This window comes from Myotis lucifugus, unplaced genomic scaffold (assembly GCF_000147115.1).
Source record: "Myotis lucifugus unplaced genomic scaffold, Myoluc2.0 scaffold_225, whole genome shotgun sequence".
In the NCBI taxonomy this organism is placed as follows: Eukaryota; Metazoa; Chordata; class Mammalia; order Chiroptera; family Vespertilionidae; genus Myotis; species Myotis lucifugus.
This window is the reverse complement of record NW_005871273.1, coordinates 683,023-704,970: the sequence shown is the minus strand read 5'-3', so window position 1 is coordinate 704,970 and position 21,948 is coordinate 683,023. Positions and strand designations below refer to the sequence as shown.

The following is a 21,948-nucleotide window of genomic DNA, read 5'->3' as shown; positions in this document are numbered from 1 at the left end:
AGGGTGATGCAGTGTGCACTAGCATTTGGAATGATGTACATCTGCGAGGCACGGGGCCCTGAGGTGTGTCTTGGTTCTGATTCTGTGAGCTGTTTTCTGCCTGCACACTCTGGGGCCTTGTTCCTTACACAGCGCTATCATTCAGCTACCCGTGTGGGGAGTAGTTAATATGCCCGTTCATAACATTGACTTTGGCATCAGTCAGATCTGGATACGAGTAAGGGCTGTGCCACCTACTGGTTTTGTGATCATTTTAATTTACTTTTAAAAAAATATATTTTTATTAAAAAATATAAATATTTATTGATTTCAGAGAGAGGGAGAGAGAGAAACATCAATGATGAGAGAGAATCATTGCTTGGCTGCCTCCTGCACGCCCCACACTGGGGACTGAGCCCACAACTCGGCCATGTGCCCTGACCAGGAATCAAACCTTGAACTCCTGGTTCATAGGTTGATGCTCAACCACTGAGCCATGTTGGCCAGCCAGCAATTTCTGTTTTACAAAGCTGGGCTAATTTACTTTTTTAAGCCTCAGTTTTTCCTCTTTAGGTTAATAGTGAGGTTAAAATACGATAAATCATTGAAAGCATATGAAACAGAGCCTGATATGAAATAAGCACCCAATAAATATTAGTTCCTACTAATAGAATTTCTATTATTTTATTTTTATTATTATTACTACTACCTTATTATGAGGTGGCAAGATGATAAGTGTAATTATACCTTTGTCCATAAGGCCATAGGTTACCCTGAGCAAGATATAATAAAAAATTAGGCCTCACAATTATTATATCCAAAGATATATTTGGGGGGAACTAACCAAACTTAGTCATTTTCATTTACCAAAGCATGGAGTTCCCATTCCTCTGATGAAGGATTGCTGTTGACAGAGGCTTCTCAGCTTTGCCCCTGGTATGAAGTTTGAATGAAAATTGTGCCTCCTGCTCAGCTCTTTAGCCTCAGGACTTACACTTGTTCCTCTGCCCGGAAAGGCCTTCCCCTTGGTGCCCCTGTGACTTGTTTTCTTCTTTTAAAAGAGGCCTATGCTGCCTGGACAGTGTGGCTCAGTGGCTGAGCATTGACCTGTGAACCAGGAGGTCACGGTTTGATTCCCAGGTTGCGGCTCGATCCCCAGTAGGGGGCAGGCAGGAGGCAGCCAATCAATGATTCTCTCTCATCATTGATGTTTCTATCTCTCTCTTCCTCTCAAAACCAATAAAAATATATTTAAAAAAGGAAAGAAGGAAGGAAGGAAGGAAGGAAGGAAGGAAGGAAGGAAGGAAGGAAGGAAAGAAGGAAGGAAGGAAGGGAGGGAGGGAGGGAGGGAGGGAGGGAGGAAGGGAGAAAGGAAAGATGGAAGGAAAGAAGAAAGGAAGGGGAAGGAAAAAAGGAAAAGGAAGGGAAGGGAAGGGAAAGGAAAGGAAGACCACCTTACTCCAGAGGAGGAAACATTCCCTTCCCTTCTGAAATCAATAAAAATATTTTTTAATGATTAAAGAGGCCTACGCTGACCACCAATATAACAGCACTACCACCTCAACTCTGGGCAGTTCCTTAGTACTTACTAGCACCAGACCTGCCCAGATATTTTTAATATTTACATTTTGTTTTATTGTGGTAAGAACATTTCACATGAGAGCTATCCTCTTAACAAAAGTTTAAATTTGTAATACAGTATTGCTAATTATAGGGATATTGTCATACTAGCAGATCTCATCTTGCATAACAGATTTTATGTCAGTTTATTAGCAACTGCCCATTTCCTCCCCCTCCTCACCACCCAGCCTCAGAAAACCAATCTTCCACTCTGATTATATGAGATTGATTATTTTACATATCTCATATAAGTGGAATCATGAAGTATTTTCCCTTCTGTAATTGCTTATTTTATTTAACATAATGTTTTCTAGGTTAATCCATGTTATTGCATACTGCAGGATTTCCTTCCCTTTTAAGGCTGAATAATATCTGGTTGTATGCATGTACCACATTTCCTCATCCATTCACCCCATCAGTGGACTTCTGGGTGGTTTCCACATCTCAGCTACTGTAAAGAGTGCTACATTGGACACTGGAGGGCTAATATATTTCTGTGTGTTGATTGCTTGCCTGGCTATCGCCCATCACCCCCCACTAGAACCTACTTGGCATGAGGGCATGGCTCTGTTTTCCTCACTGCTGGATCCTCAGAGTCTAGAACAACACACCATCTTAGACTCAGATCCAACACCCATTGCCTTTGTCCTTAACTGTTTACTTAGATGGAAAGCAATCTCAGTCTAAGAGGTAGGCTTTGCTCAAGAAGAAGGTCCCAGTGGGATTGGAGGACTGATTAGCTTTGCTCCCTCCTCCCCCCTTGGAAATTCAGGGTCTTGTGCCTGGTCCACCCTGAATACTGGTCCTAGACCCGCATTCTCATGGTCTGAGGTCCATTCTTTTGAATCAGGAAGAGTCCTGTAGGAGGCCCAAGTCCCTTCCCAACCTGGTTTTAGTTGCAGATCCAGACCCGCTCAGGACTAGCGCAGTCCGTCTTGCAGGTTTTTGAATAAGGAGCACTTCTTGTTCCTTTTCACGCCCCATACCACCATTTTTCCAACCTGTTAAGACTTCTATATCTACTCATCTTTCTCTCTTCCAGGTTTTGCACACTTACTATTATTTACTATTTGTATTAATTCTGGTACTGTTTTCCTCACTAGAGTGTAAACTCCTTGAGGGATTGCTGCGCTGTTGGTTTTGTTTACCACCCTGTTGGGCTGCAGGCATAGTGCTTGGCCATAGTCAGAGAATATTTAGCTAGTGCTGGTGGATTGGTCGACTTTGTCACACCTTCCTGTCCATATTACATTCCACAGGTGAGGGGATCAAGATGCCGGCCCCTTTCCAAACTTGCTTTCAGCACCATGTGTTTTGGTTGCTCCAGTGGCCTCCTGTTTGGTCCTTTTTCCTCTAAATCCATCACATTGCCATCTAGCTTTGCATCAGCCATCCCAGGAGGACGCTCCTGAAGTGTGGTCCAGAGCACCTTCCTTCTTTCTCTTCTGCACACAAATCGTTGCCAACTAGATGGCATCTCAGTGCCCTCGCCTGGTTTTCTGGGCATTCAGCACCCTGGCTTCACTTTTCTTTCCATCATATGGCCCTGTCTCTGCACTCCTGCTTCAGCCAGACCAGACAGCTCACCTTCACCAGATAGACTCTGTTTTCTCTCATTTGCTTCATTCATACAATACCCTCTGTCTGAAGAGCCCCCTCACTCCCCTTTCACCTCATCCTCTTCTTTGCATATTTAGGTCCTTCATAAGCTTTAAGGAAAGGACACAGTATCTGGTTGTGTCCTGAATCTGCTTGGCCAATGAGAACCCTCCCATGAGGTGTGTTTACTATTCTGTTTGGTGGGGTAAGTAATGTCACCGCCCTTATGAGCATTTAGCATATTGTGAGGTTAAATTAGATGTTGTGTATAGATGCCTTGTCATTAGGTAAGTGGTCTGGAAATATAAGCTATTATTTCTCTTCAAAGCCCAACTCAAAAAAAAATCCCCATCTGCAAATTCTCTTCTAATCTTCCCTGACTTGTTTCCTCTTCCTCCTTCCCATTCTCTTGGAGATGGTGGCAGAGTTGGCCACGTATTGGAACTCCTGGTCCACGTTCTACTTCCCCTTTATCCTTCTAAGATGAGACATGCCTGGAAATCAGAATCCTGTCCTGTGTTCTCCACGGTACTCTGAACATTGCAGCTGTTCCAGAATTGTTCTTTTTCATTAATGAACTGAATTGTCTTGCTGCTGCCAGATTTCTTTCTACCATCATATCCTATAGCTTAGGTAAGGAGAGCCTTGTTTTCACTTTGGTGATGGCCAGCAGCTAGGCCCTGACTTTGAGCTCTTCATAGAACATCACTACCATGGAAAGGAATAAGATCCAGGGGTGACCACAAAGGCTTTTGAGGAGGCTCTCAGTCTAACAGTATGTCTCACTCATCTTTTTTCCTAATCTCGGAAACAGACAATTGCCTGGCGCCTTCTCGGCAGATGGACCATGTTTGTGCCTTAGCCACTTAACAGCCATTAGCCTAATTCCATGCACTGCAGCCAAATTAAATAATAAGTAAGAGCCCATGAAAAGCTGGTTTGGAGACACTGTTACTGCCTCTCACTCGATGGCCTTCTCTGAAGTGGATGCTCCCTCCCCACCCTGTTAACCTGGCCATGGAATAAGGAGCGCTCCACAGAGACAAGGTAGAGTCTTGGAGGAGAGTTGTCTGGGCTCTAGAGATGGGGACAGTCCTGATTCAGAAGGTCCAGCTTCCATCCACCACTCCCCTCCTACATTGTCACCTACCAACAGGCAGGACTCCAACCCAAGTCACAATAACGTCACTTCTGCCTTCCTTGGTTACGAGGTGCTATTTGTGTTAGTGGATAATATATGACCTTCGAAAGTTCCCAACAAGGTAGCAACACCCCGTCTTACTCCTAATAAGTCTGATAACACGTTCTTCTTTGTCAGCCCTCGGTTCTTGCATCTGTGTTCTTACTGTAGATGCCTCCTTCAGGGGTGTCTCCCCACCACCCCCAAATCCTGTACACCTGCGAGGACCAGACCAAATACCCCTGTCCCTGTGTACATGTCCTTGATTCTCAACTTCGCTCCTTACTGAGAGCGACCACATTCTCCTCTGAGCACCCTCAATGCTGAATCTGAACATAACCTTGAATGGTATTTACTATGTGGTTCACACTTATATAGGGATTGGCAAAAGTAGGTTTACAGTTGTGAGTACAGGACACAGAGTTTATTCTTGTATTGTTATTTATTAATTATTGTATGACTTTCCATAGGACCAATGGTCAACCTGCTATTTTCCACCCCCTGTATTTTGAATATTTGTATATGTTCTCCACTACCAGGATCTAGGATCGTGGAGGGCAGGAGTTCTGTATTGTTCTCTATACTTACTACAAGATAAACTTACCTGTAATAGGCCTCTGCGTGTACATATATGTAAATCAATATACTATAAATATTCTGTTTATCAATGCAGAAGAAGTTATAGGCATTTTAGCATCACCCTCTCTCTCAGCTCTCCTCAGTGACCCCAGATTCTCCCTGCGTGAAGGCAAGCAGGTCTCGGAATCTATGAAACATCTCCACCAGCTGCCAGTGCTCATACACGGTGGTCCCTGGTTAGATTCAGGTACATTCTAGAAAGTGTATTCAGTGCATTCTAGAAAGTGTGGCTGTTTTTTTGCAACGTAAACCTTGGCAAAAACAACACACAAAAGAGGCAAACTCAATTAATTTTCATTAAAAAAGAGGGAACTCATTACTCTCCTACAAGAATTCTCACTCCAAGTTCTACTTTAGGCAAATGTGGTTCCCAGGTGTGGAGCTCTGATTGGTGGCCAGGCCACTTCTGTTCTCTCCTGCTGCCTTTGCTACCCATTCCCAGACGACAGAGAAGCAAGACCAGTTAGAGTTATTATGTTGTTGTGTTCCTGCTGGTGAGATTGCATATGGGTTTAAGAACAGGACTAACATACCAACTTGTGTTTTAGGGTCAGTTTTGCCAATGTTGGAAAATCATGCCTCCTGGCAGAACCATCCAGTTAGTTCCCCACAGCTGCTGGCAAGGAAGGATGCGGGGCAGAGAAGCCAGCAACTGGTTAGTGATTAGGCATCAGAAATAGACTGAACGGTCTGGGGTTATGGCGATATTTATTTGATGTTGCATAAATGTGGAAAAGGAGATGCTAAGTTTTAAAAGAAGTAGAGGCAAAATATATTCTGTAATCCTGATATTTAAAAGATATTTTATTGATTTTTAGAGAGAGAGAGAGGAAGGGAAGAGGAGAGAGAGAGAGAGAGAGAAAGAGAGAGAGAGAGAGAGATCCATGTGTGAGAGAAATATTGAGTGGCTGCCTCCTGTACATATCTGACTAGGGATCGAGCCTGCAATCTGGGCATGTGCCCTGACTGGGAATTGAACTGGTGACCTTTAGGTGCATGAGGCGATGCTCAACCAACTGAGCCATGGTGGCCAGGGCTCCTGCTATATTTATAAGATATTTCACAGTCTATCTTGGGAATAAAATTCGGGATCCATTTTCCTGGTTACAAGGGTGGGGTGGAATATGGTATGCAAGATGGTGTGTATGTGTGTGTGTGTGTGTGTGTGTGTGTACACAGTACTAAGAACAGGCCTTTGCAAACCACTTATTCTACCTAGCAGGCATGGAATAAAGTGAGATATAGTATTAAAATTACGTTAAATTCTCTGGAAAAGTAGACAGTTCTTACCACCTACTCCAAAGGAAGGAGCTTGCACTAGGAAGGTAATTTTATTTGATTTATGGCTTTCTGTGGTCAGTTTTCAGCGGTATTCTTGGCCGGGGCAGCATACGTCTGGCTGAGGCTCAGAGCTGGACAAAAGACAGAACGGCCTCAGGCACTCAGGCTTCTGGAGAGCAGCAATTCACTTTCTGATGAAAAAGAAAGAGGATAACAAAGTAGGAAAGAAAAATTGTTGGTAGGCTAAAAAGAGTTTAATAAACCGAGAGGAGAAAATACAAAGAGATCAAAGGTGAGAAAAGAGAGGAGGAGAAAGAAATGGTCTGCCAAAAAGAGGATGCAGACCTGTAGCCAAGCCACTCAGAGCTGGGGAAGCCACCCGAGCCCCGTCCTTGCTGTCTCTGGTAATGTCAGGCCCTCTCGCTGGTCGGAGAGCTGTCTGTTTTTATTTAATGATTTGTAATGAAATAAGTCCCATCAGAGGGATACACCAGCACTTCCCAACACTGCCCTGGGGTGAGATGCTGACAGAACTGTGAGTGACCATAGGATGCCCTTCCTGGTTCTATCCTAAAGGATGGATACCTCCTGGTACTGGAGGGAGTTTGCAAATCAGAGGTCTGGGCTTAGGGAAGGAGACACAGGCATTGCCCATAGCACCTGGGACTTCTCTCAGCCGCCAAGAAGGAGCCTCCATGGGCCTGTGTGAGGGGCAGGTGCAGGACCAGCCTGCTGTGCTGCAACCCAGGCCCCAGAAGAAGGGGCACAGCTGCTACAGCTTAAGAACACCCCGCTGCTGGCCACGCCTTCACCTGGACATGTGCAGAGGCCCAACCTCTGCGGGGAGGCGCCCGCTATGCTTCCGCACTCACTGGGCCATCATGGGGCCAACAGTGGCTTACTCAGGGCTCCCAGTGCTGGATCAGGGTCAGGCAGGTTCTTCCCTGGCCATCAGCGCCTCCCCAGGGCCTGTGTGCCTGATGGAAGCGACTTCTCCCGGGTACAGTCGTGTCTGGCATAGAGTGTGTGCTCAATCAACCTTTATAGAACACATTACGTTGTCTTAGGAAAGAAAATCATTATGTGTTTGTTGTGGAAAGTTTTAGGAAACACGGATACGAACAAAAAACACACTCATTTAAAGCCATCTGTAATTCCCCATCCAAAATGCTCATCGTTGTTTACATAGTGGTGTAGATATATGCTTTCTGCATCTTATAGACTTACGCATCTAATTATATTTTCCATCTACAAAAATGAATCTCTACAGTACACAATCCTTTTGTCAGACGGGAAGCTATACTATCTAATATATACATGATAATATCTTGATGTGACGTATATATCTTTTTCCATGCCATTCCATGGGTTATAAATTAAATTTTGTGGCTCCACAATATTCTCTTTTATAGATAGATCGCCATTGATTTACTGATCCTCTGGGGTTGGGCGGTTAGGCTGTATCCCCTTGTTCTACTGTTGGAAATGTCATTCAGATGCGCATCTTTGTTGATAAGTCTATTCACAGCTACGATTGTTTCCTTAGGGCAACTTCTTCCAGGTGGGACGGTGGGGAGAACAGGCAAGCAGCCAGTGTGTGCTGATCCCTGCTGTCAAAACGCCCTCAGGAGCCCTGCGCACTCCCAGCGGGAGCATATCCACCTGCTCGTTTCTCTGCCCGCCTCCGCCCCAATCAATGCTGACTGCTATAATTTTGTTTAGGTTTGCTAGTTTGCTAGGCCGGCACGCCATGCCGCTGTGTTAAGTTGCATTTCTTTGAACAGTAATGAGTTTGAACTTTTCCCCGCAGGTTGATTGGCTCTCTGATCTTTGTCCCCAGTTTCCTACCCACGGTTCGGGGCTGGGATCCTGAAAGTGCCAGGATGGCAACTTTTCAGCTTCCCTTTCTCTTGGAAATATATTAGGTAGAAAATATGCCTCATCAAATGTGTCCATTTTTTTTTTAACTATAAGGGGGAAATGTACATGAGCAGAGAGGCAAATTACAAACCAAAGGCAGTGATAAAACCTTTAAAAAAAGGTAAACACATATAAACGATAAAAGGAAAAATACATTTCAGAAAATGCGCTCATTAGTTGAGAATCCTATATCGAGTATGTTCTGTCAAGAGAAGCTGGAAAGCCCAGCCTGCGTGGCTCCGTGGATGAGCGTTGACCTATGAACCAAGAGGTCAGGGTTCGATTCCCGGTCAGGGCACATGTCTGGGTTGTGGGCTCAATTTCCAGTGTAGGGCGTGCAGGAGGCAGCCAATCAATGATTCTCATCTTAGATGTTTCTCTCTCTCCCTCTCTCTCTCTCTCTCTGAAATCAATAAAAATATATTTTAAAAAAAGAAAAGCTGGCCGTAACCAGTTTGGCTCAGTGGATAGAGTGTCGGCCTGCGGACTGAAGGGTCCCAGGTTCGATTCCAGTCGGGGGCATGTGCCTTGGTTGCGGGCACATCCCCAGTGGAAGGTGTGCAGGAGGCAGCTGATCGATGTTTCTCTCTCATCGATGTTTCTAGTTCTCTGTCTTTCTCCCTTCCTCTCTGTGAAATCAATAAAATATATTTTTTTTAAAAAGGAAAGCTGGAAGAAATGTGCCCCTCCCGCTGCTCCTCCCCTCCCCTCCAATGCTGCATTGTGACATAATGACAGTGTCATTTTGTACAAGTGTCACACCAGGGACACATCCTACCCTAGCTCACTGACACCATAACATTCCTCTCCTAAACATAAAGCCCAGGCTTCAGCTTTTCCAAAATAACATCAGAAAATGACCAGAGGGGCACCCGGTGACGTCTAAGGATGCTGGGGCCAGGCAGCCTGTTCTTAAGATAGCTCCCTCCTTGTCTCGCTGAATTATTTACAAAACCCGTGGGGGCAGAGGCTGAGCGGAGGCGCTCCTTTCCGAGGCGGCTGGTGGAGGCCCAGGGCCAGGCGGGCAGCGGTGTCTCTGGGATGTCTGGCCCCTGGAGTCAGGGAGTCTGCCATCGATTTCCTTTCGAACGGGCGTTGCCGCAGAGGCCGCAGACCTGCATTAGCCTGCACTGTGGAGACCTGGTGCGAGGCGGGCGGAGCGGGTGGGGAATCCCACAGGCTGATGTCACTTCTGCTCGGGACCGTGGTTCCCTTCCACTTCCCTATCTGATTGGCAACAAGAAGACAGGGCCCCCACATGTGAGCGGGCATAGCGACCTCGGGCATTGGAACGTCTAGCCATTAGACACCTGATGAGCCTGGCCGGTTTGGCTCAGTGGATAGAGCGTCAGCCTGCAGACTCAAGAGTCCCGGGCTTGATTCCAGTCAAGGGCACGTGCCCGGGTTTTGGGCTGGATCCTCAGTAGGGGATGTTCAAGAAGGGGCCAATCGATGATTCTCTCTCATCATTGATGTTTCTGTCCTTCTCCCCCTCTCCCGTCCTCTCTGAAATCAATCAAAATATATTAAAAAAAATAGACATAAGGTAAGAGCCATCTGCAGTGACAAGACTTTTGGGAGTGGAGGGAGCTGGAAAAGACGAGGGCTTGATGCTTGAAGTGATTTCTTCTCTGCAGAGGTGACAGCAGACTTCTCTAGACAGTTGAGGGCACTTTATTATGACTCTGGGGCTCCGGCCAGCTTTGCACTTTGGTAAAACAGGGTGGCTCTTAGGCCCGAGGAAACCTTGAGAAGTGTCCTAGCCTTTGGGCTACTTGCTGAACACAGGTTCCCCTTACTATTCCTCTCCAGATGGGTTGGACCCGCACAGAACCTTCCTTCCAGCGCAGGGACAGCGTTCTCGCATTGCATTTGTTAGCTTCCTTCCCAGTCTCTTCCATTTGCATTTCTTCCCTAGCTGGGTGCCTAGCCCTAACTGATGGAGACCGGGCACGGGTGCGCGTCCTCCCCGCCTTGCCCCTTTCCTCCAAGGTCAGCCTCGTCTGTGCGGGGCAGTATCAGCCAGAAAGCGCTGGAAGCCTCGTCCCATAATTAACAGCGCCTGGGGCTTGGAATTGGCAGAGAGAGTGAATCCAAGGCTCTGCCTCTGTCATTAATCAGCTTCCCGAACTGTCCAGAAGGATGTCTGGTCACACTTCTCTTCCTCACGCGCCTACTCTGCGCCGTCTGCTTCGCGGCCTGCCGGTCATTTCACTTAATATTTCACTTAAAGTGAAGGAGAGACTATCACCCTAGTTTACATAGGTGGTCGCTGAGGTTGGGAGCAGCCTGAGGTCCTATAAGCGACTCGGAGGCTGTGCTCGGATTTCAACCCCAGTTTTTATTTTAGTGCGAATCTTGTTTTCTTTCCCCGTTATTACAGTTGCCTCATGTCACAGGGCTGTTTTGAGGACCAGGAAATTATAATATATATGAAAGCTAAGAGGGAACACCTCACCATTGTTTGGCAGCATTCTGATTGCTTCTGGATTTTAGTCACTTGTTTCTTATGGGAAAGCAAGTTTCCGCAGTCCCTGGCTTTGGAGGAAGAAGGGCAGGGAGGGTTACAGTTTCTGTTCATCCCTGGAAGCCAGTTCCCCAACAGCCTCATTCTAGAGGCCCTTTTGTCCCCCTGGAAGTTCAGCTGCAGCCCTGCTCCAGGCTGCCCTGCTCTGGACACAGGGCTGCTGGGCTGCTGAGCTGCGGAGCGGCCCGGCTCCCCTTCCTGCTGATGTCACTGTGTTAAATGGTTGAGAAACAGCTTCCTGCAGCATCACGGCGCTCATGCATCCTGGACCCTAGGACCCGCCTCTGTTTGTTTTCCTTCTTTTTTAAAAAAAAACATATTTTATTGATTTTTTACAGAGAGGAGGAGAGAGGATAGAAAGTTAGAAACATTGTTGAGAGAGAAACATCAATCAGCTGCTTCCTGCACACCTCCTACTAGGGATGTGCCTGCAACCAAGGTACATGCCCTTGACCGGAATCGAACCTGGGACCTTTTAGTCCGCAGGTTGACGCTCTATCCACTGAGCCAAACCGGTTAGGGTGTTGTTTTCCTTCTTGAATAGAAACCTTATAAACATGCTTACTGCCATTCATTCTATTTTAAATTTTGCTTTATTTTATTTTCAAAGTTGGTTACTTAAAAAGTTTAGTAAGACAGGACATGTTTGGGAAGGGAATTCAAGACAAGTGAAAAACACACACACAAAAACACAAAACCCCACACATTTCAAATAAACAGAATGTAATGAAAAGACACAAATTAAAACACCATATCAAGACAAGAGTATTATTTATTATTAAAAGCGAAATTCTAACCTTGTGGGGAGCTCGGTTGGTTGGAGCATTGTTCTGATACATCAAGGTTGTGGGTTCGATCCCTGGTCAGGACACATACAGGGATCAACCAATGATTGCATAGATAAGGGGAACAACGAATCAGTGTCTCTCTCTCTCTCTCTCCAAAATCAATAAATAAAAATTTGAAAACCTATATTTTATCTCATATCAAACATGAGTGAAAGAAATGTACTTCTTAAAAATGTATAAACTGCTAGGATTTTGATGAATAAAAAACTGGATTCATTATCAGACCTTCAAAACTTCCCAACACATAGACATCCTCATCTTGTTCCGAATTTGAGAGATTGCATCCAGAGTTTGACTAGTAAAAATGACATTGGATTTAGTTTCAGGTGTTTTTTTTTTTTATATAGATTAAAAAAGTTAACTTTAATCTTTATCCTGTATTTTGCGTATGCACCTATATAATCATGATATATCATTAAATAGTATTTTCTTTATGATTTTACATTTATATGCAAAAGTGAAATGAGCCATCATTTCCTTTCTTTTACTGCCTATATTCAGGGTGTTTTTTTTTTGGTATAACATTTATTGTAGTCTCATAAAATTATTACAATAACATTTCCCACAAACTTTTATACATAAGACATTTATTAAGTGGACTTCAAAGTTTTGGATACAATTTATTTTATTTTTGTTTGCTGGGCATGCATTACAAGTACCAGTAAAGGTAATACATGTAAGGCTATTTTAATTGTCATCCCACTAGTTTTTAAAAAAAAATATATTTTATTGATTTTTGTACAGAGAGGAAGGGAGAGGGATAGAGAGTTAGAAACATCGATGAGAGAGAAACATCGGTCAGCTGCCTCCTGCACACCCCCCACTGGGGATGTGCCCGAAACCAAGGTACATGCCCTTGACCAGAATCGAACCTGGGACCCTTGAGTCCGCAGGCTAACGCTCTATCCACTGAGCCAAACTGGTTAGGGCTGTCATCCCACTAGTTTTAAACATCTGCTCTTCCTATGCGTCCCTCTCCCACCCCGGGCCATTTAGGAAGAGGGAAGTTTAATTTATCATCTTATCCCATGTTCCTAATCTCAAATTGGAGGGTGTGGAGTTTTAATATTAATACAGACTTTTTGGAGTAGAGATTGCTTTCAGGGATGTGTGTGTGTGTGTGTATGCATGTGTGTGTGTGTGTGTGTGTGTGTGTGTGTGTATTTCCCCCATTTTTAAAGATCCTGGACACTTTGCTTGAGGAGTGGAAGCCAAGGAAGCGAAGGCTTCATGCTTGATTGCTTTTCTGATTGGTGCCGTAAAAAGAATGCATTAGAGAGAGAATGTTTGATTTAAAAAGCGCCTCGATGCCAGCACCACCTCTGTTTGTTTTCCTTCCTTTAGCAGAAACCTTATAAAATTTTTATGAAGCATTAATGGATCTGAGATTTTCTCAAAGCAAATTTTATGAGGTGGACTTAATCCCACACATTCGACCTAATTTAGCCGCCTTTACAGACACAGAAGGAAAAGGCGCCGGGAGATTACTCCTGGGTGACTCCGCGCCCCGGGGAGAGTGGCAGAGGGCAGGGAAGGGGGTTGCTCACACTCGGTGCTCTGCTATGAAGTCCCGGAGCCCGCTGGGTGGTGGGAGTAATTACCACGCCGGGTGGAGTGAGGAGATACCCGGGCCACAAAGAGTAGCACCCAGGTAAGCCAAAGTGCAGGTACTGAATCTGAAGTCACCATTTAGTGCTGACTTCAAGAACGTCTGTACAGTTCTATTCATCAGTGAGAAAATCACATTAGGAAAGACACACATGTATTTGTTCTGTGATGTCAACCTGAAGCCAATGACTTTGATCTCAGCGAAATACACACACAGGCATGCACATGCACATACAGTACTCGCTCCTTTCACCCGCTTAGTTTTCTGTATCTGAAACGGATGAGCTTTGAAGGTGACGCATTAAATTTCAGTGGAAGTTGATGAGCGGAATTGCATTCTGTAATGTGATATTTGTTATTCCCCAAACCCAGCAACTCGGTGGGTCTCAGCACAGTAGGGGAAGGTAGGCATTGAGAGGTGCCCAGCCTGTCTATGCTGCTTTTGTCCCACTATGGAGCGTGCTTGTCACTCCCTGCGGGCGCTCTGTGAGCTTTATGATCAGCATAACGGCGGCGGGGGGGGGGGCACCTTTTGGAAGAGAGACAGGAGCTCCTACCCGTGGAGGCATCTCGGTGCCCTAGTCAAGAACTGTGGAGGGTCTGAGATTTTACCTGACAGTCGTGCTGACAAGGTGGTCTGCCAAGTCTCAGGGATGCTACTAGCAGCAGACACGAGGCTTCTAGGTCAGAACAGAGGACTTCTTACTCCTGGCCCAGCAAGTGACAGGAACTACTTTAAATCAAACTGTTGCTTAGCCTGTGTGGCTCAGTGGTTGAGCGTCAACCTATGAACCAGGTGGTCACGGTTCGATGCCTGGCCAGAGCACATGCCCAGGTTGTGGGCTCGATCCCCAGTGTGGGGCATGCTGGAGGCAGCCGATCAATGATGTTTCTATCTCTCCCTCTCCCTCCCTCCCTGAAATCAATAAAAATATATTTAAAAAATAATAAATAAATCAAACTGTCCTTCAAGTTCTAAGAGGGTGATGTGTCTGGCCGAGGTAGATGCTCTATCCATGCTCCCTCAGTTTGTGTGACTATGGGAAGGCTGTGGGGCAGGCAGCTGAGGATGTTGACAGAGAGTGGCGGGAGCTGGGCCATCCCCGGCTACAGGTTCTGATCAACGTTTCTGTAAAGACAGGCAGAGTTGTGATCAAATCGTGGTCAGAGCCACCAGGAGTGGGATGGCAGTCCCAGCGGTCGGTTAAATTAAGGTGTTTGCAGCAATCAGGAAGAGCCACACTAGGTCATTTCCCTCATGAAGACGGCTCCACAGTCAGGTCTAAAAGACAAAGACGACTCATATCCCTTCCTCCTTGAATTCCCAGGGTCTGAGGTCCCCAGGGTCTGAGGTTTGCTCTCCCGCTACAGAATTGGTGTGTCATATCCCGTAGCTATAACTTTACCTTTTCCAGTTATCTCTTGTTTGTATCTAGTTTTTTTTTTGGTAATTTAATGTAGAAGAGTCAGGTGCAAGAGGGTTAAGGCCATTTTCATAGCACAGAGATGCCTTATGTTCCCACTGCAGAGGGTTTGTGACAAGAGTCAACTCAACTACATGGTTGTTATCCTTTGGCTCTGTGACCGTGTCAGACCAACGAGGGATCCAGGAGGCTAAACAGGAATGAAGGTTGAATCCTCTGGGTCCCATTCGGACAGACTGCTCCCCAGAGGGTGAACCAACCCGGCTGGCCTGGCATAGTCATCAGGGAAAGAGAGACCATCATGCCCAGGAAACGTTAGGGCGAATCCTTGGCTTTTCAGGACAGGCTTATAGAATAACCCCCCCCCCCGCCCATTTATTTTGTCCTGTTCATTATCCAGGAAGTAGGTGAAAAGAGATGATCTCTTTCTTGGAACAGCCACATTTCAAGAACCAAAGTGACCTATACAGGGGTTCTCAACCTTCTGGCCCTTTAAATACAGTTCCTCATGTTGTGACCCAACCATAAAATTATTTTCGTTGCTACTTCCTAACTATAATGTTGCTACTGTTATGAATCATAATGTAAATATCTTATATGCAGGATGGTCTTAGGCTACCCCTGTGAAAGGGTCGTTCGACCACCAAAGGGGTCACGACCCACAGGTTGAGAACCACTGTATTAAGCTGTGTGTCCTGGGAGGAGGCAGAGGAAATCTTTCTTATTCCATGTTTTGGAGGCTCTGCCAACAGTCAGTAGTTTCAAATGCCTGCGGCTGATAGGGAGCATACAGGCCCATCCAGTACCCTAACTGTCAGTCCTTTGTTGAACTGCTTTCATGATAAAAGGTGCAGCATTTGGACAGCAGAGGCTCTAGAAAGCTCAAGAAAACACAAAACCCAGGTTAGTTTCAAGGGCCAGAGGCATTGTGGCTGGAATTAACAGACTATACCGGACTAGCAACACTGCCCTCTGAGAAAGTGTGCACTGTAGTGAGGCAGCGTCAGTGGCTCTGAAGTGGGGGGGGCAGTCAAATGTCCAGATACAGTCAGCCTCCCGGCAGATGCACCATGCAGGGTGGCATCGGCCAGCTTCCTGCAGGAGTCACGTGGTAGCCCTTGCATTGGAAACAGAGCCCATTCCTATGTGCCCAGTCTAGGATGCGTTGCCATGTCTAGTGCAGCGATGGGTCCAGACAGCAGTGGCATCCATAAAGCTGGTGCAACTTGATTGCAGTTGGTCTCATGAAAGAGCTGACCCTTGCCGTGGGCATCCATGAGTGACCCCGGTGGTTTGATTAGTCGCTTTGTGATTTGTTTCCACAGCTCACAGTTTTCTAAGTGACAAAATGGCTAGGCTGTTGACAACAGTCCAAGAGTTAGTAACTATGCGATAAGACTCATCGAGGAGAGTGTTACCAAGAACCAAGTAAGGGAGATGCTACCCTTAGTATGTGGGCATGAAAGGAAACATATCTTCTGCTCAGGAGGGAGACACTGCCTCATTCTTCTAAGGTTATTTATTCTACACATATCTGTGAAAAGATGGGCAGGTCCTCTGCTTTTAAGATGGGCAGAAACATAAGTGACCCATGGCAGATTTTTCCTGGATCCAAACCAGAGTCACTGGGCAGGTGACTGCCAGGGCTCTCGTTCTGGTTTGAAAGCAACCCAGATTCAGCAAGTCCTCTAGACTCTGGAATAGGCAGAAAATACATAATAAATAACATAGTGATGGTGTCTTCCCTGCCAAAGCTTCAATAGGCAAAATAATAATGGTGGCTACACTTATACGGTGCTCACTCTACCCAAGGCCTTTTGTAAGTAATTCCCATTAAGATAATCAAAATGACACTTTGAAGTAGATACTATTGCTTTTATTCTCTTATTTACAGATTAGACAATGGGGATACTGAGAGAGGGGGTGATGGAATCAGGATTCAAACAAAGAAGTTTCTGAGTTTGTGCTCTCCCTGCTCTGTCTTATACTGCTTCCAGTGGAGTGACCACACAGTGTCATGAATTCACTGGTTTTATAATACAAGAGGAACTGGAATCATCTGGGTGGTGGTGGGGGGGGGGAGTTTCTGAGCCAGACTGAAGGGCATCCCAGAGGAAGTGACATCTAAGGACAGTCCTAACGGTGACTGAGGATGAACCAGTGGAAGGTGGGGGAAGAGGTTTGTCCAGTAGGGAAACTGCCTTGCAAAGGCTTTGGAGGTGAGTTGGGATGGCCCATGAGTGATATCTACTTTGATATGTCATTTACTCTAAGGCACATGTTTCTTTGGAAGGAGTAAGCTTGATGAGACCTCCTCCAGACTCCTAATTCACAGCTTTTTGTTTGCTGTGCATTTTTAATGAAAGTACTCCACCCTTGTATTGTTGAGATGGCCCAGGAGCCTCTAAAACATCAGCAAAGTGAGCCGGGGCATCACAGAAGTGACAAACAAACCCCCCATTACCCGAGTTTATTTTGATTTATGTAGGATTCATAAACCTCAGGTGCCTAATTATTTAGCAAGTAGAGAAATTAAGGCCAGCTATGCATGGGGTTACGGGAAAAAAGAAATAGATTCAAAGCCCAGGAGACCTTGTGGGGCCTTAATAGCTTCTTTACTGGCATCTCTTCATTATGGGAGTCTACTGGGCATCATTTCCCCACGGCAAGTGGCCAACTCTTACCTTTATTGCCTACCTCCTGGCAGCCAGGGTGGGTTCCCTGGGTTGAGACACCAGCCTCGTTTTATTGGCCTTCCCCACACTAACTTTCCCTGTAATCATCCCATATTTTCCTACTCAGTATCACCAGATGGTGAGTGCCCTGCGATCTGACAGCTCTGAATAATTGATACCCGCTCCTACTGAAGTCGAGTTTAGGTTTTGTGGTTCAGCAGGATGCTTTACTCTTGTTGACCTTAACCTTCAGAGGCACTCGGGCATTACCAGGAGATCAATAAACCTTCCTCCGCCTGGCCTGAGAGGACAGGAGCCTGACAGAGAGTGATGATCAAGAGGAGAGGGAAGGGAAGATTGTGCCGTAACCTAGGGAACAAGAGGAGGGGAGTGAGGCCGTGGGGCCAGGGAAGGGGGTAGGGTGGGGGGAAGTGTGGGGAACATGTTAAGAATAAGAGAGAAATAATGTATTAAGAAGGGTGAAATGAAAAATAAAGACATGGGGGAGAAAAGGAGTTTGAAAAGACAGAGGAATATGGGAAGGACAGTAGAAGCATGAGGACAAATGAGGGGAATACGGAAAGGAAAGATGTATTCCTTATCTCTCAGGAATTGAAATCTACAGCATGCGAATCCATATACTGTGTTGGTCTCAAGGAGCTCAACATCTCATGGGACACAGACAAGTAATTAAACTGTGAGGCAAAGTAAAATAAGGGTCCTAATCAAGGATTGAGTATCTGCTGGGCTTTGGAGGAAAAGGGAAAGGGACTTAATGTTTGAATGCCAAGTATATGCTAAACAGGCATTTGCATACTCTTTAATTATCATTTATTTTATTTATTATTATAGGTAGTATATAACATCTTGCATATTCTTATTAATTGTTCTTTTGTTTAATTATCAAATAACACTTTGAGGCAGGAATTATTACCGTCATTGAAGAGGAAACAGAAGCGTCCAAGGTTTAGTGCTCTGAGTAAACGCATTGCTAAGCGGTGGCGCTGGTCTGTGCATGCTGTTTCTTATAACCCTTAGGTCTATGTGTTCTTTCACCCCTGCCCCCCCAAGCTGCCACCCCCAAAGTGCAACATTAGGGTGATTTACTCATGCAGAGGCATTGGGGAAATCTTCAGTAGATGACAACCTACTTGAAGGTGGGGCTGTGACTGATTTTTCAAATCTACAGTAGCTGACATAGTAAATACTGCATAAAATATGCTAACATGGGAAAGAAGGAAGAGATGGAGGGAGGAGGGATGGAGGCAGCAAAGGAGGGAGGGAGAAATGAAGGAAGGAAAAAAGGAGGGAAGGAAAGAAGAGTGGGAAGGAGGGAAGGAATTATAGTTGAGTTGAATCTAAAAATACAAATTGTATTTGTCTGGAGCTGATGTTGGGAGGTTGACTAGTATAATCAAAAGTACAGTGTGTCCCTTTGTGATAAAGAACAACAGTTTATTCTAGCTTGATCCTAGGCAGAAGAAAGTAGTGGAAGATAAGATTGCTAAAACAGAATGGATCCTCATTCATTCATTTATTCACTCCTTCATTCATGCATCCATTTAACAAATGTTTAGTCAGTGGTAACTATGGCTAGTCCTTGCCAAAAGGGCTTAAGATATGTCAGGGAATAAACAGGTAAATACACCTGCCCTTATGGATCTTAACATTCTAGTGAAGAGATGCAGGAACTAAATATAACAAGTAAATTATGCAGAATGCAAAAAGTAATAAATGCTGATGACTTATTACTAAAAAAAAGAGCAAAATAGTAGAATGAGATACAGAGGAAGGGGCAATACCATTTTAGGGTAAATCTCTGGAAGGTGACATTTGAGTGACTTGAAAGAGCTAATGGGATGATTAACATTTGTCTAGGGCAGTGGTCGGCAAACTCATTAATCAACAGAGCCAAATATCAACAGTACAACGATTGAAATTTCTTTTGAGAGCCAAATTTTTTAAACTGAAACTATATAGATAGGTACATTGTTATTAACTTAATTAGGGGACTCCTAAGGCTTAGGAAGAGCCACACTCAAGGGGCCAAAGAGCCGCATGTGGCTCGCGAGCCGCAATTTGCCGACCACTGGTCTAGGGAATTAATTCCAGGCAGAGGGAATGGGTTGTGTAAGACTGTAGGACACAGGTGAACCTGGGATACTCATGGGCAGCCAGAAGTCAGTGTGGCAAAGGTACATTGGGTGGGGCAAGGTTGGAGGTCAGAGGTGACAGCAGTCTAGATCATGTCAGGCCTCCAGGACTGTGTCACCATGAGAGAAATAAGATGATCTTGAGCAGAGAGGTGACATAGGTTTGAAAAGGATTCCTCAGGCTGCTATGTGGGGATAGGTGTGGCAGCAGGGGACCAGCTAGGAGGTAGCTGCAGTCGTCCAAGCCACTGGTGATGCTGAGGAAGATGGTTTCAACGGGCATGATAGGGACAAATTCCAGATACTTATAGAAGGAAGGGCCAGGAAGATTTGCTGATGCATTTGATACAGAGCGTTAGAGAAATAGAGGAACCAAGGTTTAATCAAAGGCTCTGGGCCAAGTTGCCCAGATCTGGGATGGGCATATTGTGGCCACACAAGTTTGTTGAAAAGATAAGGAGTTATCTTTTGCACCATGAGATGATTATGAGATATCCAAGTGGATGTGTCAAGTGGGTAGATGAATTTAAATGAGGTTGGAACTTAAGGGAGATGTCCAGGCAGGAGGTTTACACTGGGAAGCCATGAGCACATAGTTGGCATTTAAAACCATGAGATCAGAGCCCGGCCAGTGTGACTCAGTGGTTGAGCATTGACCTATGAACCAGGAGGTCACGGTTCGATTTCCAGTCAGGGCACAGGCCCAGGATGTGGGCTTGATCCCCAGTATGGGGCGTGCAAGAGGCAGCCAATTGATGACTCTCATTCATCACTGATGTTTCTATCCATCACCCCCTCTCCCTTCCTCTCTGAAATCAATACAAATATTTTTTTAAATAAATAAAACCCTGAGATTAGAATGGACCACCAGAGAGAGAAGAGAAGAGGTCCAAAAATCATAGGTCTCAAATGCCCTACTCATGGTTTGAAACATTATTTTTGGATCGATGGGGAGCTTTTTTTTTTTTTTGAGAATAGGAGTAACAAAATCTCAACTGGGCTTGTTTTGTTTGCCTGCTTTGTACAGATGCCACTCTGGTGTCCTATGGCAGGTGGCCTGGGAGGACCAGTCAGGAGTTGGCACAGGAGCCTCATGAAGCTATAATGAGGACCCGGACCAGAACCAGGGCAGAAGGGATGGAGGGGAGCGGGGAACAGGGGGAAGATAAAGAAGAAGGGGAGACAGCAAAACCAATTTTCCTTTCACTCAGTTCAAAACACAAATCACCGGATCAATAGAAAAGAAAACATAATTTAAGCCTGAAAGAAGGTCTTTGTGTTATTTTCTCTGTTTTTCTTTTGTGTGTCTTTTTTTTTTTAACGGCTTGAGGCATGGCCATGGTTCATAATGCTTTGCCTCCTGGGGCCTAGCTGACAGCGGTAGAAAGGGAAAATAGACACTGAGTTTTCAGTATTTCAGAAAACCAGTTTCCATCTGAACCGTGGAGGGCACGGAGCTCATTCTTAGCATGTTCAGAACGTGGGAGATAAAGTGTGAGACATATAAATCCGAGTTCATGCTTACAGAAAGATGGAAATGTGACCATCCCCCCAGATCCCTTGCCTGTTAAATACTTGCAATCATACCACCTTATACAGGAAGCGATTAAAAGCAACATATGTAAAGTAGCTTGCCTGACACACGGTGACTAGATTTTTATCAACTAGATTGCTTTACAGCTTAAATTCACTTTTATTACTTTAATCAGAATGAATTCTCACAATGATCATGTGAAGATCTCCCCCCATTTCCTGAGAATAAAGACACTAAGCCCTAACCAGGTGAGACGATTTGCCCACATCACAGAGAGATGGAACCAGGAATCAAACCAGTTTGGGAGCTGAGTCCTGCTTCTTCCATGGCACGTGTTGTCCGGAAGTACAGGGACCATGCCACTGAAGACTTGGTGTCTAAGGCACCCTCTAGCCCAGTGGTTCTCAACCTTGGCTGCACATTAGAATCACCTGGGAATCTTTTTAAAATCCTGATTTCTGGGCCTCATCCTCCGGAAATTCTGTTTCTTTGTTATGGGGTGAGGCCACAACATTAGTAACAAAGAAACAGAATTTCTGGAGGACGAGGCCCAGAAATCAGGATTTTAAAAAGATTCTCAGGTGATTCTAATGTGCAGCCGAGGTTGAGAACCACTGCTCTAATCTCAGCATCATCTTTGACAACTGTTTCTTGAGAGTGGGAAGGTTACAGAGGGGAGCTATCCCCAAGTGCATAAGGCAGAGCAGGCCAAGGGCTCAGGGAGGGGAGAATGGTGGCCCCTTTTGTGTGTCTCTACCATAAGGACCTCATCTGGCCTCCTCAGAGTTGGCCTCTTCACTCTGCACTGGCTCGGGGCCTTGCTGGCTGCCCCCACGTGCTGCAGTAAGAGTGTGAGCTGTGAGGATGTGGCTGGGCTAGATGATTTGTAACAGGGCACAGGTGTGATGGTTTCCTTTTCATTTGTATAAGTCACACCTCTCCTCTACAAATGGCATTTTAA

At 45.4% G+C, this 21,948-nt stretch overlaps 1 protein-coding gene and 1 pseudogene across 5 annotated transcripts in view; one reads left to right on the top strand and one right to left on the bottom strand.

Annotated features, from left to right (window-relative positions):
- The window catches only part of NTM (neurotrimin), an 846,452-nt gene that overhangs the window by 510,019 nt on the left and 314,485 nt on the right, over nt 1-21,948 (top strand). The window lies entirely within an intron of this gene.
- Nucleotides 21,755-21,948, bottom strand: part of LOC102432456 — a 38,824-nt pseudogene continuing 38,630 nt past the window's right edge.